This window comes from Tyto alba, unplaced genomic scaffold, assembly GCF_018691265.1.
Source record: "Tyto alba isolate M040663 unplaced genomic scaffold, T.alba_DEE_v4.0 Super-Scaffold_14, whole genome shotgun sequence".
Classification (NCBI taxonomy): domain Eukaryota; kingdom Metazoa; phylum Chordata; class Aves; order Strigiformes; family Tytonidae; genus Tyto; species Tyto alba.
In genome coordinates, this window is record NW_024881276.1 from 37325970 (window position 1) to 37351686 (window position 25717).

Sequence of the window (25717 nt, forward strand, 5' to 3'; positions counted from 1 at the left end):
TTTGCTTATTTACATTAATTGAACTTAGACCTACATACTATTTTGATATATTTATTAATATTTCAAAACTTTGTGCTGTTTTTTATGCTGAATATATAACACTACCATGCTTTTATTTCCTGTGTTCACAAGCAAACTTGCTTCCTCATAAGAAGATGAATTGTTTACTTTTCAGACAAAATAAGAATGTGTTCTTTGGAAATATATTACAGCACGATCTGGTTTGGCTGAGAGACTGGTAGGCACACATTACGCAAACAACAGGTGTTCAAATTTATTGCTACAGCTAAAATAGCATTTGCTGAAACAAGTAGATAAAAATCTCTGAGAATGCATGAAAGATTTAAAAATGCATCTGAATTTGTTATTCATATCCCATTTAGAGAATTCATTTTTAAGTAATAATGAAATTGTTTAGGCTTATTTGGTTTCAGTTATTATTGGCTGAAGAAGTGGAGACAAGATAAAATAATTGGTTATCTTCAGTTATGTGTTAAGACGTATTTTTTTCTTTTTCCAGAAAAGGATCTTTGAATTAAATACAAGCTAATTGATTTTTCATGGATTTCATCTGAGACACAAGCTTTAGGCCAATGCCTTTGATTTATTTTTCAAAATACCAAATCAATTTATGTGAAGAATAGAGTATAAGTTTTAATTTTAGTCTCAGTTTCCTATATTTAATATGTTTTCTGAATGGACTCCTGTCATCTGGAATATTGGTGATGCAGGGCTTGCTTACTGTGACTAGTACGAGTAGTCAGTCTCTGGCTGTGCATGACTGCTGTAGTGAAACGAAGCTGGTGGGGAGGAGGGCACACCCATGGAAGAGGGGAAAAAAAACCTGGAACAGCAACTTAGGAAATTAGCCACCCATCTTCCTTGTAAAAAAATGATGCTAGCAAAAAAACTTTAATTCCTATGTTTCTTCATGTCTGTCTTCTGTGGAATTCATCAGGTGCCTCTGGGTACAGTCTGTGGGTCCAGATTCTATAACGTGATGTTTTCACAAAACTAAGCAGGTATCAACCCCTGATACCTGTATGCAAAAGGGATATAGGTATTTAGTTCCATTCCTTCCCTTTGCATGTAATAAGAGTAGTTTTCATATGAGGATAAAAACAATGTTGTAGTTTAAGCATCTTGTCTCTAATTGTCATTAGATTTTACTTTTCCGTATTTATGTACCCCCTTTTTTTCCCTACTTTGCCACTGACTTTTGTGGCAAGGAGCTAATGTAGAGAGGGTGGTTCTGAAAAACCCATCCATTATTTCTTAAGCATCAGCTCAGTGAATCTTCCTTTGAGCTGCAAAGCCATTCTGATATTCAGGATTTTAGACAAGGCAACATGGCAAAACTCTTCTGTTGCGCAAAAAAAAAAAAAAAAACCCAAGCCAAGAGACCTTTAATGATCAAGCAGAGATGATAGGACCTTGGCATATGAAAAACCCTGATGTAGTAAATCAAAGCAGGCTGTCTTGAGTGTAGTAATATTTTTATGCTAATAAATTAGTGTCATAAGTGATTTGTCAATAAGATGTAGAATATGCTATGAAGGAAGTCAGACAATATTTTTCTTTCAAGTAGAAAAATAGGGTGAGGTCATAGCAAAATCCCCAACGTGATGTTTTCTAAGAAAGATGTTGGTGGTCTGACCCACTGCACAATATTTGCATATTTAAATTCTTATATGCCTAAGATATCATATCTACCTAAGCCACATTTAACCATTTAGAAGAGTTTAATGAGAAACGTTATGGTAAGGAACTGCACTGCCATAGTGGAGAACACTCCAGTCCAGGGATGTGCAGCACTTCTGAAGCAGTGGCTCCAGAACTTGCTTGAGCAGAGCTGTATGTGTGGGTAGGGAGACACTCATGGCCCATTCCACCTTTTTTCTCATAGAGATATACCTCACAGCTGTCACTTTCGACAAGAAGTGCATGCCCAAGCAGTAGAGACAGTCTGTCACCATACCCTTACATATCAAACCATGCCTGTGTATCTCACCAACACAAACTCTCCAAGCTCTCATGCTAATGTAGTGCAGACAAGAACTCTTGGCCCACAGCTGTGCACAAACCAGATGCACTGTTTAAAGGGATGTGAGGCACCAGTTCCTAGGCACCAAGGCAGAAGGAACTTGAACCTGGGTCTATAACTGTATCGGGACCAGCACTGTTTAATATCTTGATCAATGACATGGACAGTGGGATCAGATGCACCCTCAGCAAGTTTGCAGATAACACCAAACTGAGTGGTATGGTTGACATGCCTGAGGGTTGGGATGCCATCCAGAGGAACCTGAACAGGCTGGAGAATTGTGCCCATGTGAACCTTACGAAGTTCAACAAGGCCAAGTGCAAGGTCTTGCACATGGGTCGGGACAAGTCCTGGTATCAATACACTCTGGGGGATGAAGGGATTGAGAGCAGCCCTGCAGAGAAGGACTTGGGGGGTACTGGTGGATGAAAAACTGTGACTATGAGCCAGCAATGCACACTCACAGCCCCGAAAGCCAACTGTATCCTGGGCTGCATCAAAAGAAGTGTTGCCAGCAGGTCAAGGAAGGTGATTCTCCCCCCCTACTCTGCTCTGGTGAAACCCCACCTCGAGTACTGCATTCAGCTTGAGTTCTCAGCACAGGAAAGACATGGACCTGTTGGAGCAGGTCCAGAGGAAGGCCACAAAATTTATCAGAGGGATGGAACACTGCTCCTATGAAGAAAGGCTGAGACAGATGGGGTTGTTCAGCCTGGAGAAGGCTTCGGGCAGCCCTTATTGCAGCCTTTCAGTACTTTAAAGAGGGCTTATAAGTAAAATGGGGACAAATGTTTTTAGCAGGGCCTGGTGCAATCGGACAAGAGGTAATGGTTTTAAGCTAAACCAGGGTAGATTTAGACTAGATATAAGGAAAAAAAATTTTTCAGTAAGGGTGGTGAAACACTGGAACAGGTTGCCCAGATAGGTGCTAGATGCCTCATCCCTGGGAACATTCAAGGTCAGGTTGGATGGGTCTCTGAGCAACCTGATCTTGCTGAAGATGTCTCTGCTCATTGCAGGGGGTTTGGAGTGGATGACCTTAAAGGGTCCTTTCCAACCCAACTATTCTATGATTCTATGATGGTGCACTGAAGGGTTCAGGCCAGTCCTGTATGACTCTACTGCTGGGCTGGTTGCTCCCAGAAGTGAGGGATGACTACATCCCTCAGACCCATCTGTGCACCCAGGCAGTAGTCCTTCACGCTGGTCATTATGCTAGCCCTCAAAAATGCCATCCTTCAGGCTATACTGTCACCTATTCTCCTGCACACCAGTCCTTCCAGCTCCAGACACAGCTAATTCCTTCTTCGCTTGCCTTATATTTACATTTTCATCTGTAGTCAGTTCACTTCCATACTTTAAGCACCTTAATCTAGAAAACAGATGAAGCATCTACTCTTTCCCCTGAACCTGGTACAGTCCAACACACCAGAGACACATTTCCTTTTCGAACGACTTTTATATTCCCAATCTATTTTGTTCCATAAAGAATCTGCTGCTTTCCTTGAGACAACTACACTTGTAAAGACTTATGGGAGTTACTGTGTCCCTGAGTGCGTAAGGCTTTTGTTTCTCCTAGTTCTTGAACAAATTGTACAAGGATGGAGACCTGTGCTCTCTTGTGTGCTAGTAGTCCAGCAGAATAAAGGCCTATGACTTAGCAGGATGAAGGTATCAATCCAAGGTAAAGAAAACTTTTTGCTAGGGAAATCCAAGGACCAGAATTTATTCTTTACCTTTTAAACTGTATTTTTCATGCCAGGTCCTATTGCATACAACCTTCCTCCGCTGCTGCCTCATGCATACAAAATTACAGGTGGAAGTCCAGTCTGGCCATTTGGCACCACCCTCTGCAGTGATACTAAAAAAAAGCCTTAGGAAGGTCAAAGGCTTTGATCTGTTTATTTTAATTCATTTCTGCTTTTAAGAGATTCAGAAGTTGCATGTTAGTACCCAATTTTAAAGTGGTATGTGGATGTAATGCCTCTGGAACTTGCTGGGTAAGCATCAGCAGAAATGATAGCTTTCTATTAGCTACCTAGCAGGTATGATAGTGAGAAAAGAGTTTCCATCTCCCACAAAACCCAGACAGTTTGGAAGGCTAGAAGACTGGCTTATTTGTTATATTTTTCACGGAAAAATTTTCTGTGGCTGCAATTATCTTGATGCAACAAGAGAGCTTTGTATTGGCACTTGTTTTACTACTCATTTGGATATTCTTGTAGATATGTGTAAAGTATGTGAATATTAATCTTTCTTGTGCCAAGAGGTTTTTAAGCTTTTCCCACTAACTTTTAGATCCCCAGTACCTCTTAGCAAAACCACAGGCATCATAGAATCTGTTTAACCCAGAATCTGCTGTAAGACAAATTGCAATTGTGATGCAGAGATGGAGATTTTTATATGCACTCACCCTCTGCAAGAGTATGTCTATCATAGATGGCTCTCAGGTGAGAAACTAGGGGGAATTCTCTCTGCTAGCAACTATGCTTGTCAGCCAATGCAGACCATGTGTGTATCTACCAGTACTGGGCTGGTAGATGGCTGTCCCATTTGCAACATGATGCAAGCAAATACATACGTATTTGTGCATATCTTTGACACAGGTATACCAACTACCTTATCTTCATGTTATCCTCTGTATTGCTAATTTGGGATAAGAACTTCTTCTGTAGTTGTTAATCAGGTTCTCTGAAGTTTGGACCCGTTTTTAAGGGGTTAGCCAGAGCACGTCATCTGGTGACTCAGAAGCAGGTCTCCAAGGCAGAATCCCACAGCACCCTTTTGCACATCTGCATCTACTGTACATTTTCAGAGCCACCTCTGCATTGTGCCCTGCGATTGTAATTTCTTCTTGTGGGTTTCTGATTTCGGTTCGTGATTAATGGGCAGATGCTTATTCCTATCTCTGGTTGCTGACCCTTGGTTTGACTTTCTGGTTCCTGATTTTTGGCCATGAACATTTGGCTCCTTTCCCAGTTCTGGACATGGGCCCTAACCTTTAGGCTGAATAGCCCATGCTCTAGTCTGTAATCATAGAAGGCCACCGGGTCATCTGTAGTAGACTGTACTCTAATTTATTTGATAACAAATGAAATCTAGCAGATATGTTATTTTATTTTATGACAGTTGCAGCTATTTATTTGTAACCTGGTCTTCTACTAGTATTTTGCTAGTTTGCTAAATGTGAACTTCTCCCTTCTGTTAGTTATCATATTGTGCTTAACGGCCATTCTTTCTTTGGGGAGAATATAATCATATGACACCAAGCTATGTGATGCAGTGACACGCTGGAGGGCAGGGATGACATCCAGAGGGACCTTGACAGGCTGGAGAGGTGGGCCTGTGCAAATCTCATGAAGTTCAACAAGGCCAAGTGCAAGGTCTTGCACATGGGCCGGGGCAATCCCAAGCACAAATACAGGCTGGGCAATTAAGATTAAAAGCATCCCTGCAGAGAAGGACTTGGAGGTGTTGGTTAATGGTATGACCTGGCAATGTGCACTCGCAGCCCAGAAAGCGAACCGTATCCTGGGCTGCATCAAGAGGAGTGTGGCCAGCAGGTTGAGGGAGGGGATTATCCCCCTCTGCTCCGTTCTTGTGAGACCCCACCTGCAGTGCTGTGTGCAGCTCTGGGGACCCCAACATAAGAAGGACATGGACCTGCTTGTTTGGGTCCAGAGGCCACAAAGATGATCAGGGGCCTGGGGCACCTCCCCTATGAGGACAGGATGAGAGAGTTGGGGCTGTTCATCCCGGAGAAGAGAAGGCTCTGGGGAGACTTTATAGCGGCCTTCCAGTACTTAAAGGGGGCTACAGAAAAGGTGGGGAGGGACTCTTTGTCAGGGAGTGTAGTGATAAGATGAGGGGTAATGGTTTTAAGCTGAAAGAAGGTAGATTTAGATTAGCTATAAGGAAGAAATTCTTTCCTGTGAGGCTGGTGAGACACTGGCACAGGTTGCCCAGAGAAGCAGTGGCTGCCCCCTCCCTGGAAGGGTTCAAGGCCAGGTTGGACGGGGATTTGAGCAACCTGGTCTGGTGGAAGGTGTCTCTGCCTGTGGCAGGATGATGTTTAAGGTCCCTTCCAGCTCAAACCATTCTGTGATTCTATGATCAATAAGGAGACACTTAGATTAACTTTTTTTATTAAATTACACAAACATGCTTGCTAAACCCACCTCCTTCTGCCCTCTGACAAGACAAACCATCCGTTACTTGAGTAATCTTCATGGAAATACATATTTATTTATTTTATCTGAAACAGGCTAACTCAAATAAGGGACAGTGGGACGTTTGTGGAATTCAGCAAATGGTGAATTGAGACTCTCCTTTGCTTAGTACAGGTAAAGAGGATGGTGGAAGAACCAAGTTTAGTGTATTGCTTTGGTGCAATTTTCCAAATCAGTCATGTATATTAATATGATTTTACATGCTTTTATTAAACTATCAGTTCAGAGAAAGAAATCTGGTGAAATAAAACAAGTGACTTCTTCAATTTGTTGTTCAGTTAAAATTTTTTAGTATAAAAAACTACAGCAGAACAGTAGGGCATAGCTTTTATCTAAACTGAGAATTTTTACTTGGTGTAAAGCTCTTTAATGGAACTACCTGTGAACTTGTGTGACATTTACCATGCGTAATGACATACTTTTTTTTTTTTTTTCCCCAAATAAATTAAAAATGGAAAGTACTTCCAGTACTTCTTGGTAAGTACCAAGAAGTCAGATCCCTTGGTACTACAGAGGTCCTTTCTTCATTAGAGGCAGGTAGTCTCCATTATTCATATTGGTAGCATTTCATTTAAAGTCCCACCATTACTTAAAAAGCAAGATATTAATGAGAGATATTATGGAGTGCTGTCTTTTAATTTGATATTGTTCGATCCAGCTGTTTTAAAATTTCAAAGAATAAAGCTTCCATTATCTTACATTAGAGAAGGTTTTTATAGGCAAGAACATCTAATTCTTGCCTAGTTTCCCTTGATAGTCAACTGCCTTTCTTAAATCTTCACCATTTACTTCTAGGTTAATCCTCTTGCTTCGCTTTAAATAATTTATTTGATTCCTTGATATTCATATGTTGCAGTTAGTAATACAGATATTTTTCATACTACCCCCACTCACTTAGCTGGTGAGTAGCCAAGTAATACATACTTAGCACTTCTAATTCTAGCTCATAAATCAATCATTGTAGCTCCAAAATCAGTTTCATTTTTTTCTTAAACCATCATTTAATACAAAGAGTCCATTATGCATGTCTCTAAATAATATATTAATTTTGTGGTTTAAATTCATAAACAATGTTACGCAATTAACTTCATAAAATTGTTCACTTCGAAAATTGTACAACTACAATTTCTATAATAGTAGCTACAAGATGAAAGCATTAAGCCAAGCACTGCTGCTCTGAATTGTCACTGGTAGAGCAGAGGCCTCTTAAATGTGCAATTATGATAGAGAGAAAGTGTATTCCTTGTTACAGATTTATTCTTTTAAGTACTTTTTCAAAGGTTTTCACCTTGTTTTGCATTGTCATGCACTAATGGTATAAGATAATGTTACTTCAGTGAATGGCTTTATTAATATAAAGAAATACTACTAAAGATTTTTTTTAAACTAGATTTAAAAAATAATCTCTTTTTCACTGTGCTGTATTCTCTATCAGGTTGGGTTTTTATTTAAAAAAAAAAAAAAGAGATAAAAATTACTTCTCTACTGATTTTGCTCTTGGCAAACACTGTTCTTTTTCTCTTGGGATGGAGGTAGAGATGTAATGAATAGCAGGATCTACAAGAAAAGAGAATACAAACCAAAACCGAAAGGAAACATGTGTATATGTTGATAATTATTTGTTCAAAGTTAGAATACTAAACTGAGATCCAGATTCCATAGGCTAGACAGAGTACTAATGCCTCTAATGAAAGTATTACTGCTGTATTACAGCATGGTTAGATAAGGTAGAGAAAGAGTTGAAAGAGGCATTACACTGCTTTGAAATCTGGGAAACTGAGGTGCAAAGAAACAAAGCCATTTGTCCAGTATTAGAGAAGTCAGTAGGAGAATCGGGACTGTAAGCTCCTGCCTCCCAGATGAACTGATCTACAAGACTGTATTTATTCTATAATCTGTTTTTATGCTCTTATCTATTTAATCTTCCCCTCATACCAATTTTTATAAGTATGTCTCCACAGAGAACTCCAGCATAAGAAATGTTTCTCCAGATGAACCCTGAGGTTTTATAGTAACACTGTATAATCATTATGTGGGAGGTGCTCGGAGTTAAAATGGTGCAAATTACCATTAGAAGTGAATCATTTCAGCACAGGGAAGTAAGGTTAGCTATCTGCTTACTGCTGCCTTTCAATCCTTCACCATCAACAGCAGCCGCTCCTACGGCGTTACATAATGTTACATATGTTTAGCCAGATTGCCCACTTCTGCTGTGGGGAGGGGGGGAACACATGGACCCAGCAAACACACCCCCTCGCCCCCCCTTCTGCTGTGATGGGGAGGAAAATCCTGAGGAGTCCTGCACGGGATTTTCCTATATTGCTTTCTGGGTATGGGAGACTTTGGACTGGGCTCTGTGCCCCCATGCGTGTACGTACGCACCCATGGGCAAAGCCCCGGGAGGCAGGAGATGCCAACACCCACCACCCTCCTCCCTTCCCACCGGCGGCAAGGCAGTGCAGGGATGCTGCCAAGCAAAGGCTGTACGCTGCCTCCTTCCTTGGCTTGCCTCATGCCTCTCCGGTCCGTTTTTTCCTGTTACTCCTCTCCGAATAACGGGGATGGGGTAGCACCGCCCTCCTGCCACCTGGGTACCCACACACAAGGGCGGTGTGGTCAAACCAGCATCTCACAGCCATCCTTAACCTTTGCTGTGTAAAGATAAACCAGGGGGAAGCTACCCCTGGCTTACAGCTGCAGTATAGAAATGCACTAAAATGAAAGCCCAGGCATGGAATTAATGTACTTGGTACCCTATTACTCAAAGTAAAACACAGCCACTAAGCGTTTAGCATGGTGTACCAGTTATTTCACAGGTTATTTGTCTAAACTGAAGATTCCACCATCGCTTAATTGTACTGTATGTGAAACCCCAAATCTGCTACAGTTCCAGATTTATAAAATAGCATTATATAGAATATAGGCCTATTAATTTTACAGTCTAATTTCTGATTAGATTTTACAGCACCTCTGACGAACCACATAGATTTTACCCATTAAAAATGATGACAATTCAGTTCTGTCATTTTAAGTGGAATTAAACCCAGTATTGCCAAGTATTATAATATCCTATGAAAAAAAATGAACCAACACTTAAGTAAAATAAAAAAAAAAAATATCCCAGCACCATGTTATTTCTGAATAGGAAAAGTTCACTTGCCAAGACAGTGGGGCTAACTGTTACCTGTTAGTGCAGTCAAGAGCCTGGGTGTCTGACAGCTGACATCAACAGAAAACAGCAGGTTAAGTAACGTTTTCTAGCACAGCTGTGTAACATGTCTGTTGGCAATTAAAAGAGCCTGCTAGAGCTGGTAAAGGAAAAGTTTAAAATAAACTGTTTCCTATCAGAAAATAGTTTTGTTAAAAATTAAAATCTCTCAAATGTCTATGCCTTGTTTTAGAGGAAACTAAAAAAAGTGTGTGGGTTTGGGGTTTTTTTTGAGGAAAAAAAAATCCAACACTGAAACAGTTTGTTCTTGACTTTTTTTTTAGATGCAAACTTAAATAAATACCCCCAAAACCAAAAATGGAAATGTTGTAACATGAAAATAAAATTTCCATTTTCTTTAATGTCAATTTTAAATTTGGGGAAGGGGCTTATTCTGATTTGAAACAAAGCCAGATTCTGAAAACAAACATAAAATGACATTCCCACTTGTGACACAACTTTCCATTTGCATTTGTAGATAAAAGGTATATTTTTTAGCTCTTATTTGCTACACTAATCCTGTTGACTTTACTTGAAGAGAATGGCACATTTCCCACTAACTTTATTAGTGACAGGATTGGGCCTTGATGCAATACCTCATGTCACAGCAGCAAACCTTGTTGCCAATAGACTGTCTCAAGGGAGGAGATTTCCAGTAACTGCTCCATGAGAACTATTCTAAAAATGCATCTTTTTTTCTGTCCAGCCATCGGGATAATGATATACTCCATCCCTGAAGAGAGGGGCACTGACTGAGCTGCATTGATGGCACCAGAGGTCCCTGCTGGCTTGTTCACTAAACAGAACTGGCAACTGACTCTGAAGATAAAAGTTCTTGACGTTTTTCCAAGCTGGTGGAGTGGAGCTGAGTGACACTTAGAAATAAATAGAGGAGGGAATAGTGTGATCTTGAATGACAGAGGAGCTTTCATGAAAGGTTTTCATGGGGGAGATGTGGGATGTACTGTTCCAGGCTTGAGTCTAAGGGATTTGTTGACAGTTGGATAATGTACATGTTCGCTACCACTAGTATGAAATGCAGAGGAAAACAAAAGGAAAAATTTCAAATGGATTCCTTATTTCCACTTAATCAGTTGAAACCAAAATACAATGATACATCTCTCTCTTCCCTATAATTGACTCTCTACAAATTGCCTATCTCTTTGGAAATCTGTTAGAAGAACGTTCTCTCTCCTGACAAGGAAATGTACTTCATGCAAAACATTTGTCATTTGTCTGTTATTATAATTCATGATCTTATCCTTCATTCTCTCGCTTGTTTAAGCAAACAGTAATAGTACTTTTAATCTGAGACTTCAAAGATAAAAATATTGTTAAGAGATCCCCATTCTTTTTCTTCTCATCTCTGATCTCAGCCAAAGCCTTTGAACATCAAAGCGGCTCAAAGTTTGGGGCAAGTTCTTAAGGATCAGGTTACTAGAAAGAAATTCATTGAATTTCCGTGTTCATATTCGACATGGACCAGGACAAATATTAATATTCAAGAATAGTTTAATTCAATCACTTACAACAATTAAAACAAGTTGCTGCTTAATCTTTTTGCTCAGTACAATGAAGCTCACTCATTCCATTGTATTGCTGTGAAAAATCTTCAACTTCCGTCAGTCAGAAATTGCTTGAAAAAAATTCTAACCTAGGAACTACAAAGCAATTAGAAATTTAAAATAAATTCCCCAAACAAAGAATGTTGCCATTTTAATTACAGTATCACACTGTCATGTAAAAGGTTAACACTTAAAAAATGAAACTGGTATCCTCCATCTATTACCTCTAAGCAATTCTCATTTTCACATTAATTTTTGTAGGCTGTCATCTAAATTAAATACTTTTCAGCTCTGTCAGTTTATCTCTATATGTATTCTCATTACAGCAGTCACTAGAGCCAAAGTATTTTAATCTTCAGTATAATCCCTGCAGGACCATATTCTTAGCTACAACTTTAGGGGTTCTACAACTGGTCTTTTAACAGCGGCACTCTTTTGTGCAGCAACTCTTGCCCTTGTAAGGACTTTCTATAAACAAGTACGTTTTGCAGTCTGTTTTGAAATTACCTTCATTGTCAGTGGCTAGACAGTCATAAACCCGTCCTTTCCCCATTACTTACCTTCTAATTTCTGTGTTCTCGGCAAATGTTCTAATAGCATTATTCTGGTAGGTTTAATTTCTGGTCATTTAAAAGCCAAACCTCGGGGACAAAATCTTAACTTTTTTTTTTTTTTTTTTTACTGATAAGAACATATTAGACATAAATAATAAAACATGTTAGTCCTAATGCTAGATCGCTCCTCCGATCGGCGTAATCAGACCTAAGTGTGCAAACCTGACTGACCACAAGAGTCATTAATGAACTCTCCAGCAGAAACATGCACTGCCAGGAAGGTGAGCCAGGGATTCTGCCACATGACTGCTTCTGACTTAGGCTATGGAATGTTTTGTTATGAAAATTTTCACTGACTTCAGTAGTGCTTAGTCCAAATTCTTACAAATGACTACAAGGACCAAAATAAAATTAAACAGATCCTTACTCCGTAGCAGCTGACAGACAAAACACCTTCACAAGCTAGGCTCCTCAGAAAACAGTGCAAATCTCATGCAGCTTGTGGCATACTCAGACCATCGCCAGGCACAGCAGCCCAGCCCAGACTGCCTCTGTCGCTCCTACTCCTCTGATCAAACTGATGGAGGGTGACTTCACATGAGGGTTTCCTTCAGAAGAAAATCAGAGTTTGCAAAGAAATGGTGCGTATACCTAGGTTTCATTTCAATATGTAGGATATAGCTATAGTGCAGAAGCACCTGGATCAGAAGATGAAAAGTGTTTCTGAATCTGCCAGTTGGAATGCACCAACTCCTTCTCAAACATACACAGGATACGAGCAGAAAGCCATCACCCAGTGTCCATGCAATAGCTTTAAGAACATGAGTAGAGGCTACATGCATTTACAGCTCATTTTTTCTTAAGTCACTGATAAAGCTTCCATTAACTTAAGTTGGTAGGATCAGCTCCCTGACTAATATCTCTCAGTAATACATCAAAGTTCATGAAAAACTTGGTAAGAGCAAGAGCAGTAATAGCTTAAATAGATTTTGTGGTGTATTAGTAGCCACCATGAGAGAACAGCAGGTATGAAACATGCATTAGTCTGTCCAATACATTGCCCTGGAAACAGAACTTGTAATACAAGATGAAATTTGATAATCGGTCTCATCGGCGGATCAACAAGCTGGGCATTAAAATAATCTAGTCTAGGGAACATAAAAGCATGAGTGAGCAATAGGCAGAGCACATTTATTTCAACTAATAATAGGAAGCCTTAATCTTCTGACTGCAATACTGAAAGAAGAGCTTGCAATCAAAAACCACGTAAGCTGTTTGACCAATGAACCTGGGTTGAATTTTAAAGATGGGTTAGAAGTTCAAGTGGGTTTGGGTTGATGGCAAGAGCCAGCCATGAACAGCTCAGTTTTGTCTGATTTTAACTAAAGAAAATTGATGCTCTAGAGGCTTTTATAGTCACCAGCTTGTCAATATGGTAATAGCATAGTTTGAAATTGCTGGTTTGGTTGACAAATAGATCTGTGTCTTGTTGGCATAAAAAATGAAAACCCAGCATCATGCCAATGATCAACGCTGTGCACAGGCAGCTTCGGAGTGCTGAGTAACAATGGGGCCAAAATGGAACCCTACAGAGCACGAGAAATAAATGCTCTAGGAGAAGGACGCAAATTACCCTTGAAAGTATAATGCAGGTAACTGTTGGATAAATATGATTTAAGCCAATTTAGAACTGTGCCAAAGAGGAAGATAAAGTCCCTCAGGCATTCAGGGAGAACATTAAGATCTAGCAAAATGAGAGTAGCTGGAGAATGAGAACCCATCTTTATGAGGTTACATCTCATTGATGTCTTGCCTAAAATTTGAAATAATAAAAACCCCACCCAAAATATAGAATTTGATTCCATATTCACGGAAGCCAATGGCAAAACTTTTATGTATTTTAGTGATGCTGGATTATGAGGATGTAAAATAAGATAGTAATTCACAGAAGGATTTTATGCTTTGTGTTGTGTATCAACGCAGCTTTTTTTTTAATATAACAAGCAGAATTCATGCATGGTGTGCACCTCTTGCTTTCTTCTGGATTCCAGCAATATATTCCAGCAAAATAATGCTTATTGTTACTATTTTTCATTTAACCCCAGATGAGACAAGAAAAAGACATTTAATCGTAATAACTGGGTGAAACATTCTGAAAATATGATTTTTATCAATTTTAAGAATTTGAAAAAAACATTCAACAGGTAACTTTTTATCTTCTGGTTTACAGATTTTCTTTCTACCAGAAGCATTTTAGCAGGATTGGAAAATGTTAATGAAAATGTTCACTGATATTTAAACTCTCAGTGAAGAGATAGAGGAAAGAAGGAATGAAAAGTTGTAAGTAAGAGAACAGCTGTGCAACAGGAGGAGAGGCTGAATAGCCTTCCCTTTTGCATGCACTGGATTGTGCAATTTACATCACAATAGTAAGTAAGTAAATAAATAAATATTTTTGGATGTGAAGGTGAGAACTGGGAAAAATCTGTTGAGTCATAGAAAATAGAATTACATGTCTTCATGTCATGATTTACATTGTGTTTACTCATAAATCCAAGTACAGCTCATTATTGGAATCACAGTAGATCTCTGATACTGGGAAAGAGAATTTTAACAGAGAATAGTGAGAGTCGTAACACGGTAAATTGTTTCTGCCTTTTCTTTTTCTTTCTAGAAAGGAAATGAATAAAATCTATTTACATGAAACTATTTGTTTCAAAAAGCCAAGACTTCATCTGAATTGTTGCTTCATTTATTAGCTTTCTTTAAGCATCCATATGAGCAACATCAATCAGATAGCATAAGGAGAAAATTACAAATAACTAGTACATAAAGTGGCTTGGGAGAGGTGAAGAAATGTTTATGGGTTTAAGTAATTTATATTGTGTTGACCTGGCAAATTTAACTGCTTATTAATTATTTGTCAAATAATTGTGAATAGTTATCACCTTTTCAAGAGTTTAATTCTGCTCTAGACAAACCAAACACTTTTTTTTTTCCAAATAAATTTTTTCAAGTAACCTTTTTTGTACATTTCTGCTAACAGACAATGCTCCCGGCCAGTAAAATATTTAAGTTATTTGGGATATAGAACGTAACACATTTTAGAAGCTACATTTAAGGAGTTGTGCGAGTCCTTACTTTTCTAGTGAGAAGGTTAGCAATAGTGTTAAAGAACTCATGTAGTAAGAGTTTCAATATCATTCACATTAAAGAAGGGATTTTAAGGAATGGAGTCTTTTAAATTAGAGTTTATCAGAAAAACATGGATCTATTTGTGTTTTGTATGAGATGAGAGTATTCTGCTTAAACAAAATAACAAAAGAAAAAAGTAGGCACAGCATCAGGTTAGACAAAATTCAACATGAAAACATATGAAATATTTATTTTTCCTGCTGCTTGACCACCTAATTCCTCAGATGGGAGAGGAAGCAAGGAGCAGGAATCCCTAGGAGTATAAACTTCTCCCTTTGTAAGAGGCACTTCCAAGTTCAGGCTTCTTGGAGTACTTTAGCAAGACAATAACATTAAGGTCCTGTCTTCCCAAATGAATTGCACAGTGGGCAATAATTATAATAATATCAGAGGACATAAAATGTTGCTACTCAGTCCAATAAACATGAAACAAAACTTTCAAACTATTCACAAAATGTATTTTTTTTCTCCACTCGAGCTTTTACTGTAGAGAAGTTGTTTCAGCCATTGTAATGCAGCAGAATTAATTTTGTTCAAATGAAGAATATAACCCAGTGATTCTCTGTGCTGTCATCAAAACTCAGAATTAATTTTTTTCCCAACAAAAAAATACTTCCATATATTAAAAAAAAAAAAAAATGTATCAGACAGGAATGCAATTATTTAAAAATTAGACTTATATATCTTGAAACAGGTTATAGTATCTGCTGCTTATATATGGCAGTATCCCCATGTTCTTACTCCTTGGTTTTCAAAGCAAGAGCAATCTTGGCTATGCAGTTCTCTAAAATATATGCAAAAAGGGGCAAGAAAAAATTCTCAGCTCTACAAGGGGATGTGACTTATGTGAACACAACTGTTGCTATTTGTTTTATGGTGAGTTGAATCACTCTTGTACCTCTGCCAGCTATATGTCACATGTAAAATACTAGTATGATGATCAACAGTGTCAAAGCTAGATTTGTTATATATCTAACATTTAGTGAAGTTAATGTCTCCTAATGAAACTTAGGTATTTGTATTCTAATAAAAATATGCAAAGATATATATTTGGATCAGTTATAAAACCACAGCTAATACGGTTCTGATAAACTAATCATGTAAAATACAATCAAGCAGAAACTTATTTAAGCTTATATGGCCCAGTGATTTGAGATCCTTAAGTTTTTTGATATACAATTTAAATGGATTTTCCCTTTAGACATCTGTAAGTAAACAAAAGCAGTAATCACTTGTGACTAAATTTGTGACATTAGGTAGGTAAGAGCCAATTTTTTTGACAATATTTAATCCTCAGAACTGGGAGCCTGTTTTCCAAAGAGTCAACACAGGTACTTAGCCAAAGAAGCCATATTTTTTTCAGAATTTCTTAATTGTTACTTTTCTGAGGGCTTTCATGAGTGATGTTAGGAAATGTTGGGTAGAAGTCCATGTTCTTTCTCTTTCCATTAATTTTTTGGGCATTTGTGAAAATTGTTAAGTGTAGGTTTTTCCAAAATAATGTGTTTTTTCTTTTCATTATAAAATGACAAAATCATATTCAGTGCTTTTGAAGTCCGGTAATCTTCTAAGGCCAACCTCTTTCCCTCACTTCTCTCTCCAACACGCACACAAAAAAAAAGACAGAAAACAATCAGCAACGTAGAAAAAAAAAAAAACAAACAAAAAAACTATTGCAGACAAATGGAAAAGATGCTACTTTTGTGTTTAAAACACTTGTATTATTTCATCAATAATTCTTCTGAGGTATAAGGATGGAGCTGGTTAAAGTAAGGTACCCTGTGCCATATTATATATTTGATATTTACTTTACACTCTAGTGTAACTGAAATCAGATAAAATAAATGAGGACTTGCTTGTTTTCCTTTTATGTGTTGTTAAAATAAACTATTCTCTATTATTTTATTATGAAGGAGAAAAAGAATAAAAAAATAAGAATTCTGACTTAGTGTAACTCAAGTAAATGTTCCAAGTTAGTGGATGGGTAGAACCACAGCTTAAGTGTATTAAAATAACTTGTATTTTATATTATTGGTTTTCCATCAATGGTTCTTTTGTTCATAAACTCATATTTGGGAAGGTAAATATATTTAATAAAAATGTATCAGATACAGAGTTTAGCTTAACACAGCAGTTTCATTTACTTGAGTCAGAGCACTTAAAATTATTTGTACTAAAGAATATTATTGCAATTTTAATATGTAATTAAAGTTGTTGTTGTTATATTGTACAACATTTGCCCAGTACCTGTATTTTGAAAGGGCAAATGCGGGACACTTCAGCTTAATTTTTTTAGCTGCTTCCCAATGGTCCTTTCCAGAACTGTATTAATTTGCAGTGTGCTACTGGCTGCCAGATTGCCGTATGTATAATTTGTACGTACTGTTCATTTTATTTTAGAACATACTGTTTCAACAACATGGCTTGTGTCATCATGAGAACCACAACAAAGGGTTATCCACATTTCATGATAGCCAGCCAGAAAAACGGGGCTGTGAAACAATATTGTTGCTGAGAGTAACTTCTGAATGCAGAGTGAGAGAGGGCATGATTCTTCAGTCCTCGTTCAATCTGTTACTGCTGACATGGGGAATATCTTTGTCAAAGAAAAGAGGAAAACATGAAGTCTGAATGTTCTGAACAGTTTCAGCTACACGCATATAACCTTCTCAAATGTTATCTTTGCATGGCCATTGACCCACAAGAAGTAACAGTGTTTTCATAGTGTTATACCTGCTCTACTGGTACTTCCTCATGTCAGTTTGGAAGTAGTGGCTCCAGGCTGGTTATTTTCTGGACATGCCTTCACACTATCAAGAACGCGACTCATCAGAGCAACGTTCTCAGAAGTGTGTTTTTCATGGTTTGTGCGAGTGCAATGGAACTGTGGAAAATTCACGAGTACAGGATGTGGTGTTCTGGCTAAAAACACCAGTACTTTATTCTGGTAAAATACCAACAATTAATGTGAAGCAGTCTTACCAACTTAGCATACAACCCTTTGATTCTTCCATGAAAGGTGTTTCAGGGGCTGAAAGCAGTGTTTATTTCCTGCCACCAAATATAAGACCCAAAGTGTTAGTTCCTGTCTGTGGTCAAAAAATGCATGCTGCCACCGCAAAAAATGCATCTCGGAAAGCAAGCCTCACCCTAGCTCATGCCTCCGAACAGTTACAGTATGCTGGAGGCATGGCCAAAACTCACCAGATGCTGCAACCATATGATTCCTCCATGAGAGTTTATATGGTACAGCTGTCTTTAGATGTTTTTGTAATTGAAAAGATCTCTAGCATCTGGTCCTTTGCTTATTACTCTTAGATCAAATAGTCATGATCCGAAGTCTGCTTTTAAATACTGCAGAAAAAATAACAACTTGAGGCGCTAAGGCTACGTTTCTCTCAGATGACCTGCTCTGAAGTACTTGTAAAAATCTAAGTAAACTGTGTAATAAAAAAAGAAGTGGCAGAAAACATCTCCAGTAGGGAATGAGTTAGGTAGGCATTCAAATACCTTTATCATTTTAAATGTAGGTAGATAAAGTAACAGTGGTAAGTACTCTTGATATCTTTCAGTTATATAAAGAATATATTACTCTTCCAGTTATATAAAGAGTATATTACTCTTCCCTTTACATGTTATTGTGTAACTCAATTCCACTTCCAACAGCTGCAGACTTGCTGCTTGTCATGAACAAAACAGGATATGTGACAGTACACCCTGCAGAAACCCTTGCCCTGGACCAGTTTTTCTTCTGCTAACACTTGTAGCATTCCCACTGATTTCAGCTAGTCCTAGATAGCACTCCTGAAGAAAGGCAGACTTTTCCACCTTACTACTTCAGATTTATGGCTGAACACTGTTATGTGACTATAATTTATTTAGACAAACCTCCTTTGAAGTAAATTATTGAATAAATAAGAATCATAATGGCATTTCTTTTTTTTTTTTTTTTTAATTTAGTTTGCATGCCTACATAAGTTCTGGAATACTAGGTGATTTAATCCTCTGTGAAGGCACCTTTGAAATAGTGGGTAATCTGACATATTACATGAATTGAACTAGGCTGAGTCAAGGATGGAATTTCATTATTTGTTTATGTAAGGCTGACAAACTATTTTAGAGGGAGATTTAGTCTAGAAATTAATTTCTGTAGAGCTAACTAGCTTCTTGACCACATCCTAAGCCTTTCATATCATGATTAGAAGCCATAAAACAAGGCCTTAACCATTTTGATTGAAAAAGGTAGTTGCAGAGCTGTTGTTTTTTTTAAGAGGATGAGATGGCCTTAAAGGAAAATCAAAATAACAGCAACTATAGTTCTCCCAAGCTCTTTAAATCACTTTATGCGATTTAAAAATAAACTCTCATTAGCTCAAAAATGTTTGGGAATCATGTCATAACATTTTTTCCTTTTGAAAATAATATGTGCCTTGTTACCACGTGGCACAGACCTATATGCTTTACTTCAGCAAGATAAAGACAAAGTTTGTTACTGTAACTGTAGCTTCGTTCATAAATTTTAAATACATTATTCTAATCATCAAAGTGATCAAAGTTGGGGGTAGGTCAATGATTTATTTAACCAATTTTGAAATGGTCATACAGATTAATTTTGTACTTCAAGAATGTCAATCACAATTAGAATTTGGTTTTGATAGAATCCCTACTATGTCAAAAACATACCTTTCTGTCTTCAGATTTCCAGTGAGCAATTGTAAAAAGTGTGTGTGTATTATTATATGTTTCTATAAATATAAAAAGAAGTGGTTCACTGATATTATCGAAGTATGGTACCAACGTCTCTCCACCAAGTGCTTGTAATTCTTGGAATGAGTTCTAATATAACCTCTATAAATGTGTTTTTCTCTTTCAAGACCAATGCAAAAGTAGTTTACGTTTTCCTGTCATAGTCGGCCTTCCATTCATAGGCATCTTATAGTGATGAATTCCCCTTGAATAAAAAAAAAAAAAAAATTGAAAAAATGTCCCCTTTTGTGACACCTATAACAAAGTAAAGGTATAGACACCACCCACAGACGGTAGATAGGTAGGTACATCAGTAGATGCTCATTTTTTATGCTTGGAGAGTGAGCGCATGTTTAGGTTTGGTTGAAGATGGCACAGGAAGAACCAACAAATACACATCAATAACGTCATTCTTCTTGAGAGATTGATTTCACTGTGTGTTGGAATTTTTCCTTTACCTGTACAGAGTATTTATTTTGTATACTGTTTGAATTCTCATACTTCAAGTTAATACGAGCAAGTGGCACAATTCAGTGTGATATGAATATTAAGTATTGGGAATAACCTGCTAAATCCATACACTGTATTATTTTATACAGTCTCAGTTGATTGTATCGAAACTTGCGTCCTCAGGCAACTGAATGTTACCTAAGAACAATCACTTTAACAAATATTCCACATGCACATTTTTTCTGTTGCTTGTCCAAGATTCCTCATTTTGTAGGTCTCTTGCCTATGTAATACACTCCCTAAGGTTAAGAATGAAAGAGGTCTCTACTACAGACACTCTTGATTGAAATAGCAGCTAAATTGCTGCAGTAATGAGAAAATTTCCTTTTCCCTAGCTAATTCAGCTGCTTAGCATTGAAAATTTTTTGAGATAAAGATTCTTCATGAAATGAAAAAACTAAAGATCTTTACAATTCGAATTTGCTAATGAGCCTACTATGGAAATGAAGAGCAAAATTTATTGTTTTAATGGAAGTATGATCAGGCTATATTAAGAGACTTACGCTCTTAAAAAAAGGGACTGTTGTATAGACATTGTGACATGCAGTAGCTTTAGAAAATGCTGCTACATTTCTGGAAGAAAGTGGTTAAAAACACATGATGATTAAGTTAACCTAAATCTTTCATTGGCTTAAAAAAATAGGTCAAGTAATACATTACTAGCTGCGCCGTAAGCCTGTACACAATCCGTACATTCCAAAGTGAATGAGGTTTTGCTTAACATTCCTACATCCACTTTCATTCATGGTATCTCTAGGTTAAAATATTTGGCTTTTCACAAGTGTGACTCACTTTTGCTTTCTTTAAAGTGGAAATTCATTTGTTCTTTAACAGTACTAGGCTTTCACTAAGAAGATGCTCAAACATACCATTTATTTTACCCGCGTTTTAGAACTGAAACTTTGGCCTATGTTAATGCAGGTATTATCACACCATTTACAAGTGACCTGTAAACAAAGTTGTTTCTCTTTTCTCAGTCTTTAACTTCTGGAAGAAGTAAACTATCATGAAGTGTTCTGTAAAGCGTTTGGCAAACACCATGAAAAGCGTTGAAGCGTTTGTTTAAGCACAGGCCGGCAGAAGAGGTGATGAAGGTCACCCACGCTTTGTAGCTTCGCCTAGCCAGCCAAGCTCACAGCATGCATCTCCGGACGCTCTCTTCTTGGATGGGAATGAAGTCTAAAGAACCACTTGACATAATAGCGCAATTTCTGACAGCAGAGGCTGTGGGGATGCCACCTACCAAAATGGAGGGCTGACTCTTCTTGGAAGCTCTGCCCAAGGCTGGTTTTCCTCCCAAATTGTATTTATTGCCACGTGGACAAACAGCGTGGCTTTGATGAGCCGTTTCGCTCCCGATTCTCGACCTGGTTCCGCCGGGGGGGAGCGGTTTGGGAGCCGGGGGTGTCCCGTTCCCCCTCCCCCGGGGCCAGCCGGGCGCCCTGCCTCACGGCGCGGGGGGAGCGACGCTCCCGGCGGCCATCCCCGGCCCGGGAGGCCGAGGGGCCGCGGAGCCGTGAGGGCAGGGCCGGGGGAGCGGGGCAGGGCCCAGCCGGCCCTCCCGGGAGCAGCCGGGGCGCCCGCTGCCCTCCCCCGGTGGCGGCCGCCGTGCGGTGGCGGGAGCCTCTCGGCTCTTCCTCCAGAAAAAAAAAAAAAAAAAAAAAAAAAAAAAGTTTCTAGCGCGTTTTTCGGAGAAATGGCTGAAAATATAAGCTGTGAAGCGACAAGAAAGGGTAACCACTGGAAGCGCTTTCCCCCCCCCATTATTCTAAGCGAGCCGAAGGAAAAAAAAAAAAAAAAAAAAAAAAGTTGTTATTTTTAAGCCAGCGCTGTTTTCATTAAATACGGGTCCCCCGGTGCTACCGCTCGTAAGTTTGTTTCCCGGGGGCTCTGCGCCTCCGGCTGGATTAATCAGAGGAGGGCTGGAGGCGACGCGACTGGCGTACGCGCGGAGCGTTCGGCGGCCACCGGCCCCGCAGCCGCCTTCCCCGGCCGGGGCGGGGGTGCAGCCGCCTCCCGCCCGCCCCTCGCCTCGGCGGGGGCGAGAGAAGGGTTAAGGAACTTGGCTGGAGAGATGAATGGCGCGGCGCGGGGAGGGGCCGGGCCGGGCTGGGCTGGGCTGCGCCGCGGCGGGCGAGGTGGAAGGCGGGGAGGATCGCGGCTGCGGGTTAGGCTTTGAAAGTCAGCCTCACAGGCATTGCAGCAGAGCCCCGAGCCGCGGAGGGGCGCGGAGAGGAGCGGAGCGGAGCTTGCCGTGTATGTGTGCGGGGCCGGGCGGGCGGGGGAGGAGGATGGCCGCGGCGGGGGGAGGTGGCGGCGGCGGCGCGGCGCGTCCTGCCCTCCAGCCGGGGCGCCCAGCCGCCCGCCTCGGCTGGGGGAGCCGCCGCCGCTCTCCGGACTGCCGCGCCGGGACTGGCCGCCGGAGCCCTCGCCTTGCTCTGGCTGTGCCCGCTGCCCACGCGGGGCCCGCCGCCGGCGCCTCCCCCGGAGGCGAGGCGAGGCGAGGCGAGGCGAGGCCGGCTGGCGGGCACCGGGCAGCCCGCCCGGGAGGAGCCGCCGCCGCGGTGGGGGGGTGCGCGGGGGCCCGCTGCGGGGTGAGTGCGGCGCTCGGCCGCCGCGCTGGCTGGCGGGGGAAATGGCCGAGCGGGGCGGGCCGGGGCTGCGCTGCCGGCGGGGCGGCGGCGGCGGCGGGGAACAATGCCGGGGTGAGCCCGGCGCGGGGCGGCCGCGGCAGCGGGGGCTGTTTCCGGTGGCGCCCGCCCCCCCCCCGCTTCCCCGGTGCGAGACGAAAGTTTGCCAGGGCAGGGTGGGTTTGGGAGAGCCGGAGGGACGGAAAAGTTACTCGTCTTTACCCCCGAGACCCGCGTGTGTTTTCCCGAGCGCTGGCTGCGAGCCTCCGTCCCCGCTTCGGAGGGACACCCTCCTCCTCCTCCTCCTCCTCCTCCTCCCGCGGTGCCCGTGAATTATTCAAGGAGCCGCAAGCTCGGTGCGCAGCGGCTGCGGCGGCCGGGGAGGCGCCGGCGGCCGCCCGGGGGTGCCCGGGGACACGGCCCCGCCGGCCGCGGCCTCGCTCCCGCCGCCCCGGCAGCCGCGGCGGGCAGGGCCACGCCACCTGCGAGCCGGCCGCCCGTGACGGGGGTGCGGGCTCCGGGGGTGCCGGCTCCGGGGGTGCCGGCTCCGGGGGTGCCGGCTCCGGGGGTGCCGGCTCCGGTCTCTCTCGGTGGTGGCACACGCTCGGCTGCCGGCTTCCCCCAAAGATGCCTTCTCATCGCTTCGGGCTCTGTAGGGACGTCGCTGTTGCCTTTCTAGACTAAAGGTTACTTTTCCAGACGTGTTTTTGTGTCCCTGAAACCCCTTAAAGGTGTTTTTTTTTAAATTATTATTTTTTTTTTTTTTTTTTTTTGCCTTCTCTTTCTCCCTATGGAACGTGTTGTTTGAGGCTGTTCTTTGCAAGCGTCAGTTGGTGATTAAGTTGGAAGGGGTTGAAACCTAAAGAAACGTAGTGTAGGCAAAATAAGGGACAGCTTTGTAACATGCAAGCAGCCCTGTGTCTGTACTGCATCTCTTTCATCTCCTGTATTGTGGATTCTGATGACTTACAAGGTTTTTAATTTAAAGAAGAATTAAGCTAAAATGCTTGACACAGGTTGAAGATGTTGAAAAATCGGTGGGATTTTTGGCTTTGGGATTATGTTGTTGTTAGGAAGGCCGAAGTAGAAGTTATCCCCTTCTGCCTCATCTCTGGTATCTGGAGACTATATTATTCCTTGTTTTATTATGAGGGGACTTGCCTGCAGTGTCTGACAGCTCACAGGCTGATTAGAATTTAACTGAGTCATGGCACTATAAATGTTCAGAGATCCTGTTAATTTAACAAAGAGTGCGAATCCAGTCTGTGAAGACCTGTGGGGAGGAAGCAGTCACTTGTGGAAAGGGGGTGGTGTATCCCTGAGTGAGTGGTAGAAAATGTTTTTCTTGAATATTCAAATGTGATTTACTGTTTCTGGAGCTGATTGAACACATGGGAAAGTGACACATCAAGATGCCACATGACAAAAGCTTTCTGAGCTGAGGATATCTTGTGGTTAAAATCTGATTTAATGGCATCTGAGTAATTGTTGTTAGATGGGCAGCAAGTGTTGACATCTCAGAGAGCAAAAGTTCTTATTCAGAACTGTCTTCAGGAAGGTTTGGGGCTTCTGCTTTCTGGGGCTACTGTCTTCCCAAACTCGTGGTTGAGAAGTCTGACTTGTTACTTTATCAGTGGTCTCTTAACAGAGTTGACATTGACTCCAAAGCAAAACAGCAAGTTTGTCATGGGTGAATTGCATATGTAAGGGTGTACGTTTTCTGTTGAGTGGGATGAAAGAGACAACATCTAGTGACTGCACGTTTCGAGTGGGGGTGAAATCTGACCACTTCTCCGACTGGCCTACAGCTCAGAGTTATCTAATGAGCGAGAGCTGTCAATGCTTTTCAGATTTTTGCAGACCATGCATGCACAGAGTATAAGATGCTGTCAAATGCCAAACCGTATTGGTTAGATTTTTTTTTTTTTTTCCCCCCCTATTAGTCTTGGGGTAGAAAATTACCAGATGAAAATGTGCTCTTCCTCTCTGCTCCTTTACTTGTTTCTCTTTCTAAAGTGAAAGATGCGCTAATCAAAACTGGAGGAAAATAAAATAACCAAAGTTCATTATAGTCATAAAAACTATGTTGATAAAGAAGTAAAAGTGAAGTAATGTTTTTATATTGTAAACTTAAACGGGTGATATAAACACTGGATATATCACCTCCAGCGTTTGATAGCTGTGTTTAGGGTGAATCTGTTCTGTAAAAGGCACCAAGGAGAAATTTTTATTTTAAATGTGATTTACTAAAGGTTGTAGAACTCAACCATGAATTAACTTTATGGTGATCGTATTTGCCTGTAGGTTTTGCTTAATGTGGGATTGGTTTAAAGGAATTGACAAAGGCTTGCTTGCTTAAAGCTTATTTTGTCTTGTCAGAGCTAGCTTTATTTTTCTGGCTTTGAACATTGGCAAAAGGTTTCTGTCATACCAGCTGTATTATTGTTAGCAGTGAGAGCACTGTTAATTTTACCAGTGACAGTGCGGGACATTACTATATTAAAAGATAAACTATGTTTGCGTTGTGCGGAGCACATGTATAAACTTGCCCAAGGCAAAGCCAGGGAGTTGCATTTCCCACAGTCAGCTGTCTTGCTCAAGGGTTGTGCTTGACACCTCCTTGCAGGGCTATCAGGGAAGACATGAGGGCTGTAATATTTTGTTACTTTTAGAATAGCTCTTCAGAACTTGCCTGAACCTCGAAACCCAAATGGCTTGTGTGTGTTTGTTTTTTCCGCCCCCGCCTCCCCGTATGTGAAGGTGTGGGGAGTGGACGGGGTTCAGAAGAGAGATGGAGGAGAGCGTGGGGTTTCTGGCTGGGTGCCTGGCGTGGGGGCACCAGCCCCTTTGGGAGTGGGGCTTTGGTGGCTGACCTGGGCAGGGGAGGCTGCGCTCCGCCCGGCCCGGCTCCTCTCCCAGCAGCTGGAACACGGGCCGTACGGTGAGCAGTGGGTGGGATAAATAGGATGACTAACCTATGGATTAAAAAAGGATAAATACCCTTTTGGGACAGGAGGTGCAAATTTTTAAGTATAA

The 25717-nt window shown here is 40.9% G+C and overlaps 1 protein-coding gene across 12 annotated transcripts in view; it reads left to right on the top strand.

Moving 5' to 3' along the window:
• NRIP1 (nuclear receptor interacting protein 1) overlaps positions 1-25717 on the top strand; it is a 143990-nt gene that overhangs the window by 42168 nt on the left and 76105 nt on the right. For 4 of the 12 annotated variants that reach the window (XR_006164931.1, XM_042788601.1, XM_042788599.1 and 1 more), the window contains exon 1: positions 22193-22307. The exons of 6 other annotated variants lie outside the window; for them this stretch is intronic. The gene's annotated coding sequence lies outside the window, so the exon portion shown is untranslated. Of the gene's footprint in view, positions 1-10187; positions 10532-21028; positions 21793-22192; positions 22308-25717 lie in introns of those variants that run through there. 2 more of the 12 variants (XR_004406656.2, XR_004406657.1) reach the window with 2 other exon arrangements.